At 50.6% G+C, this 24240-nt stretch overlaps 2 pseudogenes; both read left to right on the top strand.

The window, feature by feature from the left end:
* The first annotated feature begins 23579 nt into the window (after positions 1–23579).
* On the top strand, positions 23580–23699 carry LOC146855923 (5S ribosomal RNA; annotated as a pseudogene).
* Positions 23700–23812: 113 nt separating this feature from the next.
* LOC146855922 (5S ribosomal RNA) lies at positions 23813–23924 on the top strand (annotated as a pseudogene).
* The last annotated feature ends 316 nt before the right edge of the window (positions 23925–24240 follow it).

Below are 24240 nucleotides of genomic sequence, written 5' to 3'. Positions count from 1 at the left end.
GATCGCAATAGTAGTACACGTACCTGTATGCATTAGTAGTACACGTACGTGTACTACTATTGCGATCCCCTTACGGGTACGCACTAGTAGTACACGTACATGTACTACTAGTGCGTACCCGTAAGGGGATCGCAATAGTAGTACACGTACCTGTACGCACTAGTAGTACACGTACGTGTACTACTAGTGCGACCCCCTTACGGGAACGCAATAGTAGTACATGTACGTGTACTACTAGTGCGTACAGGTACGTGTACTACTATTGCGATCCTCTTACGGGTACGCACTAGTAGTACACGTACGTGTACTACTAGTGCGTACACGTACGGGTCAAACGCACTGTACAACAGGTGCCGTAGGGGTACGTGTGAAACGCACAGTATCTGTGTGTGGATTTCAAAATTACATAGGGGACGCATAAGGGACAAGTGTTAGGCCATAAATGCATGCTGGTTTTCATGGATACCGAGTTTTCAGTTGAAATTTGTCCATCAGGTGTCCTGGAAAAGTCAGTTGGCCACAAAATACAATGTTGCAAAGTGGTTGTTTTTGTTGTTGTTTTTTTTTCATTTCAAAAACCTTTATTCAGCCTGAAACAAGCAGTACACAGCCCCTGTGCCTACAACCAGCAACTGGCCGGCAGCGTAATATGCGAACTGGAAGATGGTGAAGTACACAGCTGTTCGCCTACAACCCCTCCAGGGGCCGGCAGCGTCACAGTAAACATCAATATATAGCATGATAGTCAATGGGGCTGCAACATACTTTACGTCATGTAACCTGTATTTGCCATTGATCCTTACATTCAAACACAAGTTGTGCATAGGTTGATTCCGCAATGTGAAGTGGCCACTCATTCCATAACTCAGGTACATGGTACATCATAGTCACATTGTTAACCCCATAGTTGTCGAAAGAAACATGAGGGAGGACAACAATCCCACCACCCTCACGCACCGAAAGAGTGGGGCGTGCCATCTCCTGGAGGGCCCACCAGTCATCAACGGGAGCGCCGGCCTGCCGGACAAGAGTGAGACATAAGGACAACCCACACCCAAACGAATCTCCACCCCCACCCGCCCAGGCAGTGCAACCCAGTGGAAGCAGCAGTGTAGAATCTGGGCAATCGGTTAAATGAAGGACTGCTATGTCTGTGGATGTGATAACAAATATGTCGTAATGGGACTCAAAATATCCACCGGTCTGGATGCTGTAGGCAGAAGCTCAGCATAGCAGAGCAGCGTGTCTTGGCAGTGTACCATGTCTTTGATCCAGTCTTTGTATTTAGGAGCCCTGCCCCTCCCCCATCTACATGCTATTAGCCTCTTCGCTATGAGAAAAGCAACTGTGGCAAACCGGCGGATCGGTTTCTTGACGGTTTTCGTGTAGCCCAGAAGTGCCTGCACTGGAGAAGGTGTCAGTGGGACTCCTATCATTTCCGAAATACCGGAATATATCTGTCGCCAATAGTCGGCTATTTCCCGGCAGCTCCAGGCCATGTGCAGAAAGTCTGCCGCTGGTGTGCGGCAGCGCCAGCAAAGATCATCCCCTCGGAGGCCCACCCTACACATGTGAGCTGGAGTACAGTAAAGCCTATGCAGGAACTTATAGTGAATAACCCTGAATCGACTGCTGGAGGAGATCCGCTCGGTCTGTAAACAACAAAAACTCCAGAGCTCGTCGTCAATGGGTGCCCCTAATTCTGCCTCCCATTTACTGCGCGCCCTGCAGGGTCCCGGGTCCGGTGTAGTGCGTAGAGAATGATATAGATTAGAGACCGCGTGTGCCGGAGTGGCAGCTTTGAGCAACTGATGTAAAGGGTCTAAAGTGGGTGGTTCGTCAGGAAATCCCCCGGTCAGTGCACGAACACCACTGCGTAGACGAATGTAAAGAAATGTATCCATGGGAGTAGGTGTGAGGTCGGCTAGCATGTGTGTCTGGGACCGAAATCGTCCGTTCTGATATAGGTCTCCCCATGTCTTAATGTTGAGTTTGGCCATGAATTTCTTAAATAATTGTTCCTGCAGAATGGGTAGCAGGGGATGGTATGCCAGGGGAAGCAGAGGAGAATACAGCAGTGTCGCGCGGGCTTTTTTTGCAATATTCCGCCATGCGAGGACTGAGCTGGAGACTGTGGTATGGTGCGCAGCCGTAGCCTCCGGCGCACTAAATATGGCACCCTCCAAGGGGATGGGATCCGCCAACCAATGTTCAACCGCTATATGTGGCATAAAGGGAGTGGGGTGGACCCAGTGATGAACGTAGTGGGCCTGAGCACTGTAGTAGTAAAGTTGGAACTCCGGTAAATCAAAGCCCCCCTCTGCGAATGGACGAGTCAAGATGTCCCAGCTCAGGCGCGGCTGCCTCCCTCCCCAAACCAGAGGAATAAGCTCGGAGCGCAAGAGTTGGAAAAAGGACTTGCCCGGATAATATGGGATATTTAAGAAGAGGTAAAGGAGCTTGGGAAGGACCACCATCTTAATGAGAGATGCACGTCCCGCGAAGGAGAGAGGCAGCGTGATCCATCTGGTCACGCAAGTTTGGATATGGTCAAATGTGCGGCCGTAATTCATCCGCATCAATTCTTCCCGATCTCGAGAGAGTAGTATGCCCAGGTACCGGACCTCCTCGGCACACCACCTCAGGGGGCAATCAAGTTGGAACGGCTGGGCAGCCGCAGTGAGCGGAAATATAGTGGATTTTCCCCAATTAATGTGAATACCAGACATGCCCGCAAACCGAATGAACTCCCTCAAGATAGGGTTAAGGTTAGTAGCAGGGTCGCGGATGTACAGCGTGATGTCATCCGCATACAACGATATAAGCACTTCCCTCTGAAGACATCGCAGAGCCTTGTCCCGGTGATGCTGTCGGAGTCGAGTAGCCAGCGGTTCCATCGCTATGGCGAACAGCAATGGAGATAGGGGGCACCCCTGACGTGTCCCCCTCGATATAGCAAAGGCCTCAGATATCCGACCGTTCACCCCCACCCGAGCCACCGGCCGCCGATAAAGGATACCGATCCACTGCGTGAATCCTATCGGCATCCCCATATTCCGCAGGATACATTGGAGATAGTCCCACTCCAGGGAGTCAAAAGCCTTGGTGGCGTCCAGTAAGACCGCCACCAGCGGCAAGTCAGGGTCTACATTTTTCAATATAGAGAAGAGGGTCCGGAGGTATGTGGGAGGTGGCTCTGCCGGGGACGAATCCCACTTGGTCCGACAGTACCAGACCCCCCAGTAGCAACTGCAATTGATTGGCTAACACCTTAGTTAAAATTTTTGCATCGCAGTTGATTAGTGAGAGGGGACGGTAAGAGTCGCAATATTGAGGCGGTTTTCCGGGTTTTAGAAGGGAGGTAATTAGAACTTCCTGCATGGATGGGGGAAGTATGCCGGACTCATGCGCCTCCATGTAAACCTCACGAAGCACTGGCGCTAGGATATCCACGTAGGCCTTGTAGAAGTCCATGGGCAGGCCGTCCAGGCCAGGGGCCTTCCCGGGTGCCATCTGACTGATCGCGTCCCTAATTTCATCCAGGCCTATGGGCTCAGCTAAGAACTCCCATTGACGATCTGAAAGCCAACCCAGCGTCAGTTCCCTCAGGTATTCGTCCATATCCAGGGCACCCACTCTAGTAGTAGAGTAAAGGGCCGAATAGTGGGCAGTGAAGGCAGCCAGGAGCGAGTTTGTGTCTCGCAGAGGTACCCCTCCGTCTCCCTCCAGCTCCAACACGAAGTTTGAGCCTCGTGGGGGGCGAACCACTCCCGCCAGGAACTTCCCGGGTCGCTCTCCCTCCCCATAAGCCCTCGCCCTGAAGTATTTGCCCCGGAATTTGACCTCCCTCTCAGCGGTGGAAGTGTAATCCGACAGCGCCTTTCGGTATTGTGCCTGTGTATCCGAGTTAGTGGCATAGTCGGGTCGAGTTTCTAGTGTGTGTAATGTGTTTTCCAATGTGTGCAATGTGGTACGTAAGGTTCTCAGCACACCGGAGCTCTTAGAGATACAAATGCCCCGCACTGTGACCTTTAGCGCCTCCCACAGAGTAGCAACCCTCTCCACCGAACCCTTGTTATGTGTAAGGAAGTCTTCGATGTCGTGACACAGTTCAGAGTGGAATAGTTCATCGAGTAAAATGTTAGGTTGGAGTCGCCAGGAGGGTGGCCTCCCCATTATGTCAGGTAAGTGGAATGTGGCCATCACCGGGGAGGGGTCAGAGAACATGCGGCCCACATGTTGGACCGCGACCAGTGAGGGTGTTAAACCTCTAGACACCAAAATGTAATCCAGTCTGGCCCACGTGGCATGAGCGGTATTCCAGTGTGTACCCTCCTTCTGAGTCGGATGTAAGTGGCGCCAGGCATCTACGACGTCCTGAGCGTCGCAAATGTCACGTAGGTATCTGTGTGTGTTGGTGTAGTGTTGGGCAGAAGGGTTGGACCTATCCCAAGCAGGGTTAAGCACAGCATTGAAGTCACCTCCCCAAATGAGATGTGTCGATCCCACCTCTCTGATCTTGTTCCTGAGAGCAATAAAGCTGCTCGGGTCATCGCAATTAGGGCCATAGGAGCAGGCCAAGGTGATGGTTTCAACCCCCATCCTACCCCAAGCTATACAATACCGTCCCTCCCGGTCGGCAGCGTCGCCCAAGGGAGTATAGGGAACATTTCTTTTTATCAGAATAGCGGTGCCTCTCGCATAGGACAAGTAGGGCGCAAATGCAGAGTGCGCTGCCCACCTGGCGGCAAAGGAACCTCTGCGCCGGGGATCCATATGGGTCTCCTGCAAGAAGACAACCTGGGCCCCCAATCTGTCCAGGGCTCCTAAGATTTGTCTCCGCTTCCTCGTGTCTCCCAGTCCCCTAACATTCCAGGTGATAGCGGAGAGCAGTCCCCTCCCATTGATATCAAGGTTTGCGGCGTGACTCATGTCTGCAGATGGGTGAAGAATAGGTCAGGGAGCGCACTGTGCCATCCCCTCCCTGGCGCCACTGTACCCTGAAGGTGTCGAGCGGTATAACAACACTATGCATGGTAACATTATCAGTGCTGAACGCAAACCAAACAAAACAACCCCTTGAAACCCTCCCCGCCCACCCACTCCGACATCCCCAACCTGTCGGGCATCTCCCCCACCCCACACAAACCCACAACGCCAAATCATTATCCTACTGGGGAACACCCAATTGGGGGACACAAGGGGTCCGGACCCGCCGTCCAACTCCCCCGGTATTGCACCCGCTGTCCGCCAGAGGCAGTAGCCCGCGGAAGGCGCGGGAGGGGGAGGTAGGTGCCAGGGCGAAGTCATGTGTAAGGAGCATCTAGGAAACCATTAGAAAATCAGAGCTCAACAATTGGTAGCTCATCGAGACAAGGCCAGAGCACAGAGCAGCACACATAGCGAGCGCCCGGGCCTAAACCCCAGGCGGGAGCAAAACAAGACTACAGTATCATGAGGAACCAGAGTAGTAGGTGTGAAGTTCTTGATCAGTCAAGAGCAGAAGTGGGCGAACGAGAGCCAGCCCCCTCCGACGGGGATCCGGCAGCTCCACGGGTACGCCTGTGGTCCTTCAGAAAGAGTTCCACCTGAGAAGGGTCCTGAAAAATGTGAGGCTTGCCCTGGTGGACCACCCTGAGGCGAGCAGGGTACAACATGGAGTATTGAATTCCACTCTGTATCAGTCGTTTCTTGACCGGTCCAAATTTACGGCGCGCATCCTGCACCGACTGTGTGAAGTCTGGAAAGAAGGAGAGGGTGGCGTTTTCGAACTGGACAGGTTGTTTCTCCCGGGCCAGTCGAAGTAGGGTATCGCGATCCCTGTAGTTCAGAAATCGGATAACAACTGGCCGCGGGGGGGCTCCAGGCACGGGGCGAGGGCCCAAGGTGCGATGGGCCCGTTCCACCACCAGCTGTGGAGAGAAGGTATCTGCGCCAAACAGGTCAGACAAAAGCTTTTCAATGAAGAGTTCCATTTTGCCTACCGAGGTAGACTCCGCTAGACCAATAAGGCGCACGTTATTACGGCGCGATCGCGCTTCTAAGTCCTCGTTCTTATCGGCGATCACCTTCAGCAATCTCTCCATGTGCGATACTTTGGTTGCGGTGGCCGTTGCCCCATCCTCCAGCCCAGAAATCCGCTGTTCCGACTCCTTAACTGGCTCCTCCTGTTGGTCAAGTCTATGCACCACAGAGTCGAGGCGGCAAGACATGCCGTCAATTTTCGAGTCAATGGAGGTGAGGCTCGTTTGCATGTTAAGTAGGAGCGCCTTCCAGTCCACTTCCTCAGCATCCCCTCCATCAGAATTGCCGTCTCCCGGTGGCGGGGCACGGGATTTTTTCTTTTGAGTCTCAAAGGGGAGCCGAGACTGCTTAGTGTCTGCCTTCCCCATTATAGCAAGATTTCAAGGACAAGGTGCCCTGTGGATGCAACGGTATGGAGAACTCTCCCCGGAGCTGCTATGACCTCGTCGTGTAGTTTGATAGGGAACAGCTTAGCAGCCCGAGCCGCTCTCACACATGTCCCCACTCGTTGTCCGCAGAGGGAAGGGCACGAGACCGTCAAGAGGGGGGAGCCACCCCGCCCAAAGCGCCAACCCCAATGCCCTGTTCCGAAGAGGGATCTCAGCGCGCAGCCTCGAGCCTGCCAGCCCCACTCCACGAAGGGCTCAGGAGCCCGGTCCAGCAGGAGGAGCAACCCCCGCCAAACTCGTGTGTCCCAATCCACTGGACGCACCGTTCACGGTGTTTGGCAATGCAGAGGGCAAGCAGCGCTACTCTCCGTGGGCCCCCACCTATCCTCGGTAGGCCAGCTGGTGTCGGAGGGGCCCCTATCCCCGTCGGGTCCCCCTCGGGTCGGGCGTGGCGCAGCACAGGCAGCGAGTGACCCCTCGTTGTGAATCGGGAGGGGCGGGGGCGCAGACAGCCAGGAGTCCAATCCTCCCGTATCCCCAGGGCAAGCTTCGGAACCGGAGGCGCACCCCCCCTTCGTCCCCAGACGCTGAAGTCTATCAGGTAGGGGGCCGCAAGCAGCTCAACCCCCCATCGGCCCTCCAGCTCGCCTCTGCCTTACCGGCACTCTGGAAGGTCAGTCGGAGCCACAGGAGGTCCCGTCTCGAGCGCTGGTTGCCTCTCGCCTCCTCTGAAAGCCACCGCATCCCGCGGCTCTCCGCCCACGTGCAAGCCGCGGTGTCGCGTACACGTTCACGCCGGCCTCCTCGCGCCGAAGGGCTCACAGCTGCTCCCGCTGGAACTATCGGTGGCTATTTCTGTGGATGCACCAGGCAGAACGGCCCAAGACTCGCCACAGGTGCGCTACGGCTCCAGTCCAACTCCCGGCGCTGGTCAGGAGTGTGTTTCCAGGATGCAGGATGGGCTGATGAAGCAATATCTTGCCCGGCTGGCGAGAGCCTCACGGATGTGCGGCCATTACAGTCCGGCGCCCTCTAGCGCCCCCCTGCAAAGTGGTTGTTGACTTGACATGATGCTCAAATTTTGAACGATGCAAATGCTGTCACTGGTGTATGTTTAAAGGGATTGGAGTAAACGTATGATGCGAATGATTCAGACCAATCACTATGTACTCCTCAAAATGAATGCCCCTCAGCAAGACAGATATAAGGCAGCCAGAACCCATGAGAGGGCACTTGCCTGCACAACTCAAGAGTCGACAACACTGCTGCTGTCTCTGCTTCCTCTGGCCATGTCACATGCTGTGGAGAGGGCCCAGCCATTCACCCTGGAGGAGAATGAGGACTTGCTGGACGTCCTCCTCCCACAGTACACAAGCCTGTATGTGAGACCAGGGGAGCAGGTGAGTGCTGACTCCACTACCTTTGCCTATGCACCTGTTGTGTGATAGTCAATATAGTGTCCAGGTGGGACACACATCCAATGTTGTTTAGAGTGTGTCCCGGGGGGGGGGGGTCATGCTTATGGCTCTCATGCAGAGCATGATGTAGTTCCTGTGTGCACTCCTCACTTGCATAGTGCTTACAGTGACTTTCACTGCATAGTGCATGACACATTCAGCCTGGCAAATCCTTGGTGGCTTTTCTTCCTGTTGTCCTGAGGTGATTCAGTGGTCCCCCCGGTGTGACAGGTGACTGTACCCACAGATGTGTATGAGTTGAATGGACCTGTGGTGAGAGTGTCCAAATGATGTGCACGGCCTCGTGGACAATGATGTGTGTGAATGTTCCTTGTCATGTGGGTGAGTGTCTATGTGAAGTGTTACACCACAGCTGCATGGTGGAGGCAACAGATCTACCCATCTGAAGTGACAAGTAAGCCGTGCTTTGTGTCTGACTTGCACCTGTGACTCCCCACTGGCAAATGGCACATGTGCAGAGTGAGGGTTGTATCCGCTGTTGTCAATGACAGGCGAGTGATCTGTGCCTGGGTGTGTCTGTCTAGTCTGTCGAGTCTGCTGAGGGTGCGTCAGTGGAGTGGGACATGTGACTGCTTGGCACGTGCTGGCCATCAGCCTGCGGTTGCATGTGCTGCACAGTGTGTGGCATGATCAGTGAGTGTGTTGCACCCCTCATGCCACATGTTGACTTTCAATGCCATGTAGTGCATTGGCGCTTGCACACAGGGCTATTTCTTGTTGTGAATGAGGCAATTCATGTCAGCATCCTATGCCCTGTTCAACATTTCAAAGATGTTCTAATGTGTGTCTCTGGGACATGGAGCAGGTGTATTGATGTTGTGTCACTTTGTCATCATGACAGGTAACTGCCTACGAGAAGGGGGTGATCTGGAAAAACGTCGTCAGGGCCGTGAGAACTGCGGGGGAGCGTAGTCGGCAGCTGCCACAGGTCCGCAAGAGGTGGCAGGACATCCGGTGCTGGACCCGGCGGATCGCCCGGGTCCAGCTGGGGCTCGACCCTCCTCACCCCCACGGTGGCCGCCGACGCCTGACCCCCCACATGAGACGTGTCCTGGCGGTGGTCTTCCCTGACCTCGATAGGCAGTTACAGGAGAGACTGCAGCAAGGAGGGGGGTAGGTACATGGCTTTTGGTCGTGTTATGTGTCGCCTGCTTTTGAAAGTGCTCTTTCGCATCATTGACGCAAGGGAAATCACTGCCCCTACGTTCATCCACACATTCATACATGGTTGATGAAAGACATGACACAGCAGTGCGTTACTGGATGTTTATTGCACATCCAGTGCAGTTTTGCAGCTTGAGCGGTACAGGGCAATGCCAAGCACACTACACAATATGGGCACGTGGAGGGCCAGCCAGAGTCCATCCAGGGATGACGATTACTGCGGGAGAGGAAGGGTACAGTCCGCAGTCTGGTCCCCGTGTCATTGGTCATCAAACAGGATATGGCAGTCTATGTCGCTGTCCAAGGTGAGTGCATCAGAGTGTATCAGGGGTCAGTGGATGTTCATGGGGCCATGTGCGGCACCAAGCAGAAACAGGCCAGGTGGTGGAAATGAATGCTAGTGCCTCCTTCTGAACACAAACCCATACACGTCCTCGTCCCCGGATGTGTGCTCTGCCCAACCTGTGGGTGTTGCAGTACCGGCTGAGGCACTGTGTGCCACTGACACGTGCCGGAGTGGATACGCCTGCTGCACTGTGAGGCAATGGCACACCAGGTGGCGGAGATGTGGATGGTGTGGGGGCAGCAGCATTCATCATTGCCACGCCTTGTGGCAGCCATGCCATGATGAGGATCTGCAGGGCATGGTAGATCCCAGCTACATTCCGCTGGTGTGCAGCGGTGGCTGCCACCCTTTCCGCCTCCATCCGCAGCATGTCCTCCATAAGCCTCCGCATGTGTGCCAGCTCACAGGTGGTACCGCTGGAGCCCCTCTGAGCGGACAGGTGCTCTTCTCTCCGTGTCATGACTCCAGCGATGTCAGTCAGGGCTCGTTGGAGACCATGGAGTGGGCCTAGACTCCCAAGGATGGTGTCTATTTGGTAGCCATGAGGTCGAACCCCACCCGCACCTGCTCAGCCGTCTCCCTCTGGCCCTCCAGCACACGGCGTTGGAAGGCCATGTGTTGTTCCTGGGGGTTTTGGGAGTCTGCCGGGCCATGGGTGCCTCCTGCTGGGTGGTTTGGGTGGTGGGTGGGGTCTCCTCGTGGCAGCTGGGCTGTCCTGATCCTGGAGGCGAGTCGCAGACGATGTCAATGACGTCTAGGAGGGCTTGCGCGTCGATTCTGGGGTTGTCCTCCTCATCATCAGTGAAGAGTGGCTGGGACTGCTCTGCAGGGGGTGTTGACGGTGGCCCTGTAATGTGAAGGTGTATTACAATGTGTCCACATGTCTGTAGCCGCATGGTACATGTTGACATTCAGACAGCATGGCCTTGTACATTGTGACTGTCCGTAGATCTGGGCGAGGACCCAGAGTCATTAAGGGTGTGCACTGTGCTCTGCTTGATTGTGCATGTGTGCCATCGTGGCCATCTCCACCCGTCCCCCCAGTACCTGGTGGTCACTCACCCTGTTGTGGTTGTGTTGTGTTCTGTCGAGCAGTGTCCGATCCCCCGACTCCGGCCACAGTATCCACACTGATGACTCTCGCCACCAGCTCCTCCATGTCATCCAGCATGAGCTGTGGAGCTGGCCCCCACCTCCAGTCTGCATTGCTGCCTTCTGGTTGGCTGCGAGTTTCTCCTTGGTCTTTCGCTTGATGTCATTCCACCGCCTCTTGACCTCGTCCATTGTCCTCTTGTGCTCTCCGACGGCATTCACCTTGTCCACGATGTCCCACCATATTCCATTGTTGGTGCCCAATGACATGTTGGAGGTGACGAACAGTTGTTGATGGTGTTCCATCACCTCCATGACTATGATCCTGTTCACCTGCGGACTGAACTTCGTCTGCCTCTTCTTCTTGTCCTTGCCCTTCCCTGTCCCCAAGGTCCCGGACTGGTCGTCCAGGGTGCTTGTGGGGTTGCGCTCGTCCTCTGCGCCTGCTCCGGCTGCCCCATGGTGCTTGGGTGTTGATCAGTTTGTGTTTGGGTGTTTTTTCTACTTTTATGGTGATTTTTCTCGCCTGCCAGGTGTGTGTTGCAGGCCTGGCGCTGCCTATCGCTGATTTCCTCATCGCGCTTTGGCCCATCGCAGGTTTTTTCGCGTTGGGGGTTGTGTTTTTATCTCCGTCGAGGTGGTTGTATCGCTGGCATTGGCCGCGGTTTCGCAGACTTTCGCATGGGGCTGCCTTGTTGTGAATTCCACGTTGACACTGGGTTATTTTCCCACTATAGGCTGCGATGTGTATAGTTGCGTTAACATTTTTTGGTGTTGTTTATCACACGTTCTTGTGAATATACCCCATAGTCTTTAGCTTGCTTTGTTAGACCTGGCCACCCATAGTGCTGTTTCAATAATTAAATACTCGCTGTAACACCTGTGTGCGCAGAGCCCAAACCCTGTGTGCTGCAATAATCAAACCTTGTCTGCGATCCATATTTGGTATTACTCTATCTCCCACTCCAGGAATCTGAGCATATGGAATGTTGTTTGCATCTAACTTGTAGGAGTACTTGAGTGGAAATTTCTTTGGTACTGCTTAGCTACCCTTGCGTGAGGCAATGACAGCACCCATAATCTCACCGTCTATCCTCGCTTTTGAACGAGTGATTGCAGCTAAGGAAGCTGTGCATTCAGCCCCCTTCGCGGCTGCATCAGTCAATGAATTCCCTTCAACGTGAACGCCATCACGTTGATGACTCAGTGTGTGAATCACGTGAGCCCGTGGTAGTTTGTTTCTCAACTCAACTACCTGTTTCCATAGCATTTTATGTTTAATTGTGCCACCTTTTGCATCTCTGAACCCGTTCTGTTCCCAATGATGTAAATATTCATTGTATGATTGCACACAGTAAAAAGAATCACACACTATCTGTGTGGGGAATTCGTAATATGTATTCACCAGTGCCAGTATTAATGCTTTTAATTCTGCCAGCTGTGCTGTACAGTCCCCTAGAGACTGTGTTTTCGTGCAACTTGGATAGAACCTTCGATCCCGCATATGACCTTTAACCCTTTCTATGCGCATGACGGAGCGGTTCCATCATGCGCATCGGTTGCGCTGTGCGCATGACGGAACCGCTCCGTCATGGCCCCGCCCGCGCACCGAACCTTCAGCACAGCGCGGAAATCCGCGCCGCGCTGAAGGGGTTAACGATTGTGCATGCCGCACTGTATTACTGCTTACTCCCAATGGCCGGCTGAGCAGATCCGTCAGTGTAAATTATATATTCATACTGATCTAGAGGCAAGATTTAATTCGGTAGAGGGTATTCTTGTTCGTATTGTAGGAATGCTTGTGTTTTTAGACTTGGATCAAATCTGTATTCAACATCTGTTGCAGTAAGAGAATTAGCCCATTGTATCCATCTTGGATGTAATCCTTTTGCATTTGGAATGCTAGCCTTTGTAACAGTTTCTAAAGCTGGTACCGGGGTTACAACAATTATGCGTTTTCCCTGAGCCAGTACTGTTTCTCTTGCTAAAGCGGACTGAACTGCTTTCAGGATTTTCTCTGTTGAAGTGAAACGCATTTCTGCGTTTGTGTACGGGTGTGATTTGTAAGTGATTGATACTGTTTCACCTTCATTGAAGGTTAAGTAGGTGTACCCGCATTGACCCGCTATTACCCGGATCACTAAGTTGCGTACGTTTACCCACGTCTGTAAGTGTTTTGAAGCTATGATGTCTTCTTGTAGTGAACGTAGGAAGTTTGTTTGTTCCTGAGTCCATTGTCTAACTGAAAAGTCAGGTTTTATTAAGTTGTAGAAAGGTTTCACTCTTTCTGACTAATCCAAAATGTATGTTCTGCGGAAATTTAGAAATCCCAGTATTGATTGTAATTTTTTAATGATTTCGGAGGTTAGAGCAGTGCACATTTTTCTAAATAGTTAGCTGCCAGACTTTTCCCTTCACTTGATAGCTCATAGCCTAAAAACAAGACATTGAGGTGGGCGATTTTTGAATTTTAAAAATTACATTTGTAGCCCTCAGAGGTGAACCCCATAATTATGGTGCTCACCCTGGTCAAGTGCCTTTTTAAGTTGTTATCCGTCAGATAAATATCATCCACAAAGGACAACGCTTTCTCATCAAAACTTTTAAGTAACTCAGTTACTCTTGCTGAAAATAACCCCGGGCTGTTCTTATACCCTTGGGGGAGATGACAAAATTGTCGCTGGGACCCCAACGCTGAGAATGCGGTCAAATACCTGCTTTCAGGCGCTATATTTTGGCAGAAAAATCCATTTGAGATATCAAGTGTAGTTTTGTATTTCTTCCGCACAATGTTATTCATTAATGCAGCACAGTATGCATTTTGGAGAGCGAATGTCTTTGTGTATGTGTTTAAATGTCTGTGATCTAAAACTAGACGATATGAGTTGTCCGGTTTCATTACGGGAAACAAAGGATTGTTCATTTGTGAGGTGCATGTTTCAATGACCCCTTGATATTCAAGTTCCTCTAAGGTCTGCCTGACCTGTTTTTTTAGCTTCTTGCTTTATTGGATATTGTCTCTGTGCATTTGGTGAGACCTTTAACGGGATCACGTGGTGGGTTGAATCCTCATCCCAACCGGCATGATTTTTTTACAATGTTGGAGCTAGGGCAGCTGCCCACTGCCGTGCATATGTGTGTTTAATATGAATGGGAACGAGGTCGGAGAAGGCTGGAAAAATTATCGTTTCTCCCCTAGGGCACTCCATAACGAATGCTGGTGGCCAATCGTGTTCAGCTAATAGGATGTCATAACCAAATGACAGGTTCTCCCAAAAGAGATCTTTAACTTTCCTGGGCTTGTCCCCCTCCATTTGGAGTGTTATTTCATATAACTTATGCGGGACGCTTACCCTCATATCTGGTGTTTCCACCGTGATGTAATCATTCAAGTCCGCTGTAACCAGAAATTCCATCAGGTTCTGGTGAGCTATTGTTACTTCTGCCGCACTGTCTACCATCGTCTGAGCCCATTCCCCGTTCAGAAGTTGTGTCCTCAGAATTCTAGGCGTATCTGATCTTCAGGCCTGCAACTTTCTTCTTTTTAAACTGAGGTTTTGGCTTTTCTTCTGCTTTGGAAGTATAGTCTTGAGCGTGGTGCTTGTCTCTGAACTTTGTACGCTCTTCTTAGTGTTCTGACCGTCCGTCTCTCTCTGAGTTTTTTGTCGAGCCCTGAAAGGAACGATAGGAACGTGTATCAGTATCCTGAATCCTGTCAGGTTTCCTAATATTATCCCTATTCCTGAGGTTGTACCTCCTTTCAGAGGGCTGTTGTGGAGGAGATCCACTTCTGGATTGAGATCTCTTTTCTCTGTTATTTTGTTTTTTATTATTATTATCCCACTTCTTTTTAGGAGAAACAGGTGTCTGCTTGGAATTGCCACTGATGCTGCCTCTCCTTTAATATTTTCTAATACTATTGCTGATACCTGGGCATAATTACCTAGTAATTTCATCCCTAAGTTCAGAGCAGGTTCTGCCCCGTACTATTTTGTATTTGTCTGAATACATCTGGTATTACAGCTAAGGATGGTATACCATGAGTCCTGGTATAGATGGCCGCGAAGATTGTACCCCAAGAGGTACAATCCTCTATTTGGGGTGTAATCTCCATGGGCAGGTATATTGTCAGCATTCTGTGTTTTTCTTACTGGCTACTATTCAGGAATACTGCTTCTAACTGTGCTATTTTCAGGGCTACCCAGAATGGAATTTGCTCATGTTTCGTGGGCATTTTGCCCAATACTGCGTGTAATGTTTGTGAAGTAATTTTAGTCGCTGTATTTTGTGTAGGAGGTGTATTTGTTGTAGCTCCTGCCGGTTGAAGTGTAAGTATCCTCATGACAAATTGCGTCATGTTTCTGTAAAGTTTTATCAACTCTTTGTGTTGTTCGAGTAATTCATCTTGTGGCATTGTATCAATGTCCGGATGTGGTGTGTAGGCTGCTAATATCTGCCATGTTGCTCCTGGTCTTTCTAACGGACCAAGCCTTACTCTTCTTCTTGTATGGGGGAGGGCGCCTTTATACCAGTATTCATGTTCCTGGTACGTTAGTGGAACTTCAATGTCCTCATACGGAATGTCATCATGTTTGTAATAATTAAACATTTTTGTTCCTGCATTTGCTGCTGGGAATTTAACCCATGAATAAAATACCTCTGTTTGAAAATCTTCGTGTGCCTATATCATGAATGTAACTATGCCACCTCTGGCTGTCAAACCGTATTTAAGTAGTTTGAGGGTGAGTGCATGTTTAACATTTGGATGAAATTGTATTCCATTCAGAACTTCCTCCTCATCTGAGTGGGGAAGTTCTTGTGTCAGCGGGTCTAAATCTCCTTCTTGGTTAGTCATTGTGTTCAGAACACGGAATTTCTAAGGGAACTAAGATAAGGTGTTTTGCCCAATTTAGGAACAACGTGTCCTTCAAGCTTGATTAACCAGCAGCTAATTAACAGGATATTTCGCCTACTCAGCTGTGGCGGAGTTTGTGCCCACCCACTCCAGATGTTTCTGGCGTTTTGTGAGTAGGGGTCTCTGAGAATAGCCCGACTGAAATACTCAGATTCTACTGTTAAATAAGTACCCAATCAAGACTGAATGAATCCCGGCACTCTTTAAAAAAAAATTTTTAGAAATACAAATGTGTAACCTTGATAAGTTTACCATCAATATAGACAGATTCTATTTGATCACAAGTAAGAACTCAGAGATGGATTACGATGAAGTATCTTTGAAGAACAGTTATCATCAATTTATTATATTTTTGGAAACAAGTAAAAAAGCATCACTATAACAATTGTTACATACACTCAAAAATTGGTCCCTGTGTAGGTACAGATTGGTAATACATTCCCTTCAGGATGATGTACATCAATTTCAAGTGATCCAATACAGAAACAGCCGACACGTGTTTCGTCATGTCCTGTGACTTCCTCAAGGCTGTAAAAACATTGATATGAGCATAAGTATGTCATTCATCCCAAATCAATAAATTAGATGACATTATATGACAACACCAAGTCAAAAAACTTTTAGTGTACATTAATTGCGTGCTCAAGAAGAAGGCCCGGAAAAAAAAACATGTTGGAGAGAGTGAAAGAACATGTTTTCACAAAATAGTTAAAACACCACTTGAAATGTGTACCCAAGTGATGGTCAGCATTTGCCACATAGCTGACCAAAGATGAGAAATTAGCCAAATGTACATAATTAAAAGATCCCTGGTGTCTAAAGTGCTTTCTGCGTCCCAGGGGGCAGATCGGGGGTAATAACCCGTATTTGCCCCCGGGGGGGCAGAAAGACTGTGGAGGTTGTTCGAGAGGGTGGAGACATTGGCATGCCCATTTTGGGCAGCCCCCACCCCAATAGGCACACATAAAATAAATCCCTAGTGCCTAGTGTGCTTTCTGCCCCGGGGGGGGGGGCAGAAAAACTGAATTATGCCTAAAACAGTGTGGGGGGAGCAAAAGCCCTTGCCCAAGGGACCGCTCTCCCCTTCCTGGTGCCTAGTGGGTTGATCCCTGCTTGGTGATCACCCAGGGATCCACTTGGGAGGGGTCCCATTGGAAAAGGGAGATTCTTCACTTTCCAATTATACTTCACCTGTCTTGCTACGTGCTCGGGGGGCTGAGATAGCCCCACGAGCACATAGGAAGTGAGCGGCTCATTTCAATTTCGGTTTCAGTGAAATGATGTCAGCGCGCCATGCGTGCTGATCGTCATTTCACTCAAAACCCCAGAACATCCTCTGGAGCTGTTTTGGACTGTAGGAAATCCATCTGGTGCCCGTACCAGAGGAATTTCCTGTGCCATTTGTGCGAACGGCCGGGAGCCGTCCGACGCACACGAGCACTGTAGCATCCCATGCACCGAAGGGGTTAATACAAGAAAAAATACACAAGAGAAACATGCACATAGAAAACTTGCTCATGCAATTTAAAAGCTGCATTTTCTTCAGAACTTTAAAATGGATGTCAGTAAAAGTAAGCTGAGAAATTTAACTTTGCAGCCTAATTATACCAGCTTTAACACAAATAAATAAACATTATTTTCTAATTAGTAAAAGCACTTTCTAAATGGTTTAATCTCTATTAACTTTAATGAGATTACCTTCTTAAATATCAGACTTCAACATTCAGATCGTCAGGCATACGCAAGCTTAGGTGACAGTATCCAAGAGGAGAAGGAAGCATTTAAGATAAAAGGAGATGGGTGAGTGTATTGGCCAAAGAAAGTGAAAAACTGTGACAAAAATCTGTTTGGCTAAAATGGATCTTTTACTCGAAGAGGGGGAGTCAGGATGTATGTACAACTTTTGAGAGAACATTCATTCAAGGTATTACTTATCCTGTTGGCAAGATGTGTGGAAATAGCCAAATGTGGCAGCAGTAGGGGTGTGATTCAGGTGGAGGGGGGAGATTAAGCAGGCATTTGCCCCCCCCCCTCCCTCCCCCCGCCTTCCCAGGTTTTCAGTCTTGTGGCACTGTTCATTTACGGACCATTTACAGACTAGTTGAGCAGGCTTGGCTGTGCGGTTAGGTGTTTCAAAGGTGTAGCATTTGGGAGATTAGCTCTCTTCCTTGTGATTTCCATCCACAGTGCTGTGGGTATGAGAAGAGTCTTTTTTGGGCTGGTAGTTAGCGTTGAAATTGTCCAAATTATAATGGATGTTAATATTAAGGTTCATAAAGCACTGCACGCTTTTCACAAGACTGGTAGGCAGGACCTCATTAAGCAAGCTGTCATGGACCAGGCTTGGGTGGGTTTGGGGAGGCCGCATTGTGAGGCAGCAGGTAGGGCAGCACCAGCCATGCTGGCCTGTTCACCACAGAGGGGTAGGAGCAAATCGAGGCTCGTGGGCCCTGGTGAGAGGCATAAGACTAAGAGATGCCTACGGCGGTGTGCGGCCCGCAGAGGAGAGACTGCTGAAAAAGCAGGTCCTTGCGTTGCTGTTCACTCGTCTTATCCCCCATCGAGTTTTAAGGGCAGAGGATCTGCGAGAGGTTGCTTGGGTAACACAGGCCATGGATGAGCTGGGATGGGCGGGGTAGACGGCGTCATTGCTGGCCCAGGCCCAGCAGTGCTCCAGGCCTGCCACCAGGTGGCGCCATAGGGCAAACTGACTGAGCAGAGCAGAATCTCTGCAGTGCGACTGCCAGAAATGAAGTAGGTCAAATGTCAAAGCCCTCTTCACAACAAAGGAGGATGAAATAATTGAAGTTCAGTGAAGAGTGCATACATGGACACTAATGTCAAAGAGTTCCCCCAAGTGGATATTGAAGGGCAATATGGCAGAGGCAGAAGTGGTGTTCATGGTTCATGGTTTTCACTGCAACCAGGTGGGCCCAGCAACCAAAATAGGGAAATGCTGCTGTGTGACAACAATGGTGGTGAAGGTGAGGGGTCAAACATATGGCAAATGGATGGGGAGAGTAGTAAAAGGGCCAAGGGAGCTGGTTTGAAGGGTGCCTGGGTTTGGGTCCCAGCTGGTAGGCACTTGAGTAGGCATGCTGGAGCACCTGGAGTTGTTTGGGCTCATTACTCAGGTAACCCAAAAGGCAGAGCCCAGGGAAGGTTTCAGACCTAGCAGTGTAGCCTGACTGTAACAGTGTAAAAATTGCAATTCAACTAGTAAATATAAATGCCAGAATGATTGCTAACCCATAAAAACCATGGGGTGAGATGGGTAGCGAATTGTCGTTGCAATGGATGGTGCCAACCATTGAGTACAGACCACCTTCTTGGATATCCCATCCAGGGATCATATTGTACATTGGGGGTGCAAAGGGCATGTGCGCCCGCTCTGTGTATCCCGAGGCACAATGGCATTGTGGAAGAGGCCGCAGAGACTGGCGCATCCCCTTCTGTAATAGTGATAGTGCTGGTGCACATGTAGCATCAGCACTATTATAAATGGCTGTTTCCTAGTTTGCATGGAGGCGGAGCCCCATGAAAATGAGGAAATCTCTTTGCCTCTGTACCATACTAGGGACATGGGCACAGAGTTAATCATGCCCTTAGGAGGCACCCTGACAATGCAGCACAAAAAAACAAAAAGGCAGCCCTCTGGAGGGGAGGAAGGGGTTCGCATGGACCCCCAAACACCTCCCTGCAGGCAGGAGCAGTCATTCACTGTAACTGCCTGTAAAATTATCTCTCTCCCCTCTTCAAAGTGCAGATGGCATGCTGCCTCCACTGTGCAACATGGAGCAGCTTTAAAACAGCGCTCCATACTTCATTTGAATGCGCAACCCGAGGTTAGAACAAGTTCACGACTACACTGGGGGCAGTGCATTCTTTGTAATATGGTGCACTGTTCCTGTTTGCGCTTGGCGCAACTTTTGAAAGGTGCTGCGTGGCGCAAACAGGGAAAGTGTGCTTTATGTATAATACGGCCCCTGGTGTGAAAGGGGGAGGAGTGAGGTTAGCTTGTGGGTCGGGAGCGCAGTTGTAGAATGCTGGTCATGTAACAGGAGTTACTGCATCAGGTTATTTTGCTAGTTCAAACATGATTGTTTCAAATGCGGGAGTAAACATTCCATTACAGTGTTTCGGGTGACTTTAATTGGAGGACAGTGGTGGCAAATAAGAGGGTGAGAGGAAACACGTGGCAGAAAAGGATGTATATGCCAATCAAAGATGAAATTTTAGTCCAGTGGTTGAGTTTTTGTCCTGACAAAGACAGTGTTGTTTTGATAGAGTAGTTTCAGGTAGTTTCAGATTTGGATAGCAGGGTCATAGGCAGTGCTTTAAATGGGAACAAATAAGTGCAGGTACTCATTAAAATGAGCTAGAGGTGTGATGAGGGGGCGGTGCTAGGTGTGGGGCTAAGGGCATGACATGATGAAACTTAACAACTTCTATATTAGTTGCAGCACACACCAAAACACATTAGAAATGTGTTTATATAAACAAAGCAGTTTAACTCATTACACAAAATGAAAACCAAATGCGATAATATGTTAACATTTCCTTTTTTTTTTGCAATAGTTGCTCCTTCTTTTTTTTTTTTTTTTTTTTTTTAAAAAACCTTTATTCGTGCATCTTAAAAGAACAAATACGGGCCTACAACCGTCAGGCCGGCCACGATACAGTAAAGCACTGATACCCACATTACAGCCCCCGGGCATCAACGGTCAGGATTAACAACAGGTTATGAGTCACATACTGGAGATATCTTTGAAACCCGGGGAAGGAGAGGTGAAGGTTAATTTTAAGTTTTTTGATAATTTTATCAGAGAAAAAAGTCAATGAAGGATAAGAGCAAAGTAGATTCGAGTCCGCAAGATAGCTTCACCACACGGGCGAGCAGCAACATCAGTAAGAACAACAATGGGAGTAAAATCTCAATCAGTGAGGCGGTGCAGAGATATATCAGGATAGTCACATGAGCAAGTACGCGCCCCTCCAGAGCCGCCCACACTCGATCCACCCCACACCCGGACCCCGAATCGAAGAAAGTAGAGCACAGAGACAGAAAAGAAGAAAGGCCCATAGAACTAATTGAGAACAGAGTATTACCCCCCCACCCTACACCAATGCGGAGGCTACGGCCTACCCCCCCCCAGCATAGTGCCTGTCGCCCAATGAACCCGAAATATAGAGAAGAGAGAAAGTAGGAACAGAGTAAAGAAGGGAAGAAAACAGAAAAGAAGGTGGGGAGGAGCCCACTGGACACCAGAGCGCCCCGAACCATCAGCCAGTTATGGCCCCCACACACTGAGAGCCCTCTACGCCAAAAAACGGCATGCAAAGATACCATGGCACCACAGTTTAAGCAAGGGATACAAGTCGCGACGAGTGCGCGCAAAACATACATACAGTCCCAGTCCCAGGCCAGCCCGTCCATAAACCATAGCGATAGAAGTCAGTCTAGCCCTGGCCCGATCGCGGGCTTGGGATTAAACCAGCTCCTGCGTGAAGGCCCCGTGTCCCGGGCAGACAAAGACAAGATGGCCGCTTGTGAGAGGATGGTGAAGTAGGATCAAGAAATGGCCGCCGACCATCGATTGAGATCCCTCGTTGCACCACATAAAATCCAAACCTGGCAAGTAAGGTACAGGAGTTCCACAAAAAGGCAGCAGTGGGCCACCGCAGACGGTCCCTCGAAGCCGTTAGGTATCGCTCAGCAGGATAGCCTCGCGGACGCGGTGAGGCAGGGAACAATGAAGTAGGCAGCCATGACCAGGGGGACAAAGTATCCGCAGTGGAGGTGGAGAGCGGTGGACCCTGGGCGCCGGGAGCGCTAGATGAAGGCACCAGTGTAGCACAATCATACACCGCCGCTGCGTCCCCGCAAGAGGACAAGAGCACCGGAGGACCCACGCCCTGTGGATGACAAACAGTGCGCTCACGGCCCGCAGCCGACAGTATGGGGTCAAACCTCTCACTCAGCGCCTGCAGGCCAGCGCACATCTGTAGTTGAAAGTCCCGCAGGACAGCCAGAACGGAGCCGCATGTCAGCGGAAGCTGGGCCCCAACATCGGCAGCAATCCGGGACGGCACTGTGGAGCTGGTGTCCGGAAGAGGGAGGGCGAAGTGGGCAGCGGGCGAGACCGGAGTATCACCCCCCAGCCGCGAGCAGGCACTCAACGCCATGTTTTGCCGCTATACGGTGCAATGGCCAGGGGGGGGGGGTCGTGGCAAGGGGTCAATTCCCCTCAGGTCTACGCCGCAACAGGAAAGGCCGACAGTCGCTTATCTTCTCGCCGGTCCCCCTCGCCGCTGGCTAGGCAATAGGCAAAGGGGGCAGCAGCCCCCTACAGCTCGGTCCTCAGAGCGGGGCAGGAGACTCACCGCACCGGGGCCCACCCCACAGCTCCAGCCCGTCAGGCACAGGGTGCAGAAGGTGTCCGGCCGTCTCTCCCCGGGCTCATCCGGCAACGATCCATGGTGCGAGGCGAGATCGGGACCGCGGGGCTCAGGTTAGCGCTAGCTGGTCCGGTAACTGCGGAGCTTCCAGGAGGCCGGCAAAGGCCGTAAGGGCGCAGGGTTTCAGTGCCGAGGACAAAAACACCCAGAACTCGGGCATCCGGGCGGGTTGAGACTCCGGGAAAGCAGCAGCGCGGTCAGCGCGTCTTCGCACACGGTGCACCTCGAGAATCGGCGAGGATGGGCATCAGGATAGTAGTCCGAGGCCACGGACCGACGGAGCCGGGCGCTCAAGCGTCTGCTCCGGTCGCCATCTTGGCTCCTCCCCCAGTTGCTCCTTCTTAATGTCATACTGTTAATTGCAGTTTGGCACAATACTATATATTTTTGAGCACAAGAGTAGGAAGAAACTGAAAATACCCCCACGTCCCACCAAAGCTCTTATGGCACCAAGATAATGAAGCAACTCATCATGATCCTCCCCAAAAGATACCTCTTGTCTCTTCCATTAATCTATCCATTCATCCTTTTATCCTTTCATTTACCTGCTGATGTCCACCATTTAACCTTTACATGCTATCATCTAATCAGTCTTTCATCACTCATTCAGTTTTTCACCATTCCGACTATCCACTCTGCATATCCAAACTTATCCATCCATCAATCTCCAAACCTATCCATTCATCCTTTCACTCATCCTTCTTTTTATCCACCCTTTCCCTCATCCATCAATCCTTACGCTCATCCATCCATCAACCCTTTCACTCCTTTATTCCATCCACCCTTTCACTCAATCCCTCCTTTCACTCATCCATCACCCACCCTTTCATCCATCCTCCCTACCTTTCATTCATCCATCCAATCTTTCACTTATCCACCCATCATACGCCCTGTTATCCAATAATCCACCCTCTTTCACCCATGAATGCTTTCACTCATCCATCCATCTATTCATCCATCCATCCATCTATACATCCACCCTTGCTCACTCACCCATCCACTCACTCATCCACTCACCCACCAACACTCCTTTTTACATTATTTATGAATCTTTGTCACCGATCAGACATGTACAATAAAATACCTCCTGAGAGTGTCTTTATTCTCTCTCTTTCACTTTTCTTTTACAAAAACAGGCATACAAATGCAGGCAAACACACAAACATAAGCAGACACACAAAAGACCCGGATATGATAAAAGCCATGTTATACTCTTCACCTACCATGGCTTTTTGAATTGCCACCAGGGCCGGACTGGCCGTAGCCTGTTTGCCACTGCCAGGGGACTGTCATGATTCCTGTGTTTGCACAAATGCACAGGATAGTGACCGGCGCCCCCCGCGCCTAGAGGCGGGGCGCCCTTAGTAGCGCCACGGGACTGGACCTTCCCCCAGGGCAGAAAAGGGGGGTGAACGAAGTGACGTCATCAGGGCACGCTGAAAGGCTATTTGAATCCGCACCCCGCCATCTTCAGCCTCTTTGTCCCTTTGAACCTCCGGCAAGCTGCAGGGGCACATCGTCGGTGTGGAGGGATTTCGAGTCGGCAGAGTGTTGCGTGTGGCACAGGAGATTTGAGGGGGCCTAGGCCTAGCTCGCCCAAATGGGGTCTGTCGCGATAGTGTATTTAATTAATTATTTCATTTTGGAGCGCGATGCGTCCCGCTGCCATATGCGATACGCCATATGGGGACGCGCCGTTGTTTTGCGTGTATTTCCGTGGAGCATACCACCCTGAATGCGCCCGATCTCGCCCAATCTCGGAAGCTAAGCAGGGTCGGGCTTGGTTAGTACTTGGATGGGAGACCGCCTGTGAACACCAGGTGCTGTAGGCATTTAAAACAAAGATGAAACCAGCGGTGGGTGCACGCGCGCTGGTGGTGTAAAATTAGCATAACATTTTTGATAAAGGCCGCGTGGCGATATGAACCATACTGTTTGATTTCCGTGGAGCACACCACCCTGAATGCGCCCGATCTCGCCCGATCTCGGAAGCTAAGCAGGGTCGGGCTTGGTTAGTACTTGGATGGGAGAACGCCTGTGAACACCAGGTGCTGTATGCATTTAAAACAAAGATGAAACCAGCGGTGGGTGCACGCGCGCTGGTGGTGTAAAATTAGCATAGCATTTTTGATAAAGGCCGCGTGGCGATATGAACCATACTGTTTGATTTCCGTGGAGCACACCACCCTGAATGCGCCCGATCTCGGAAGCTAAGCAGGGTCGGGCTTGGTTAGTACTTGGATGGGAGACCGCCTGTGAACACCAGGTGCTGTAGGCATTTAAAACATAGATGAAACCAGTGGTGGGTGCACGCGCGCTGGTGGTGTAAAATTAGCATAACATTTTTGATAAAGGCCGCGTGGCGATATGAAC

This window comes from Triturus cristatus, chromosome 4_1 (assembly GCF_964204655.1).
Source record: "Triturus cristatus chromosome 4_1, aTriCri1.1, whole genome shotgun sequence".
In the NCBI taxonomy this organism is placed as follows: Eukaryota; Metazoa; Chordata; class Amphibia; order Caudata; family Salamandridae; genus Triturus; species Triturus cristatus.
This window is presented reverse-complemented; position numbering and strand designations above follow the sequence as displayed.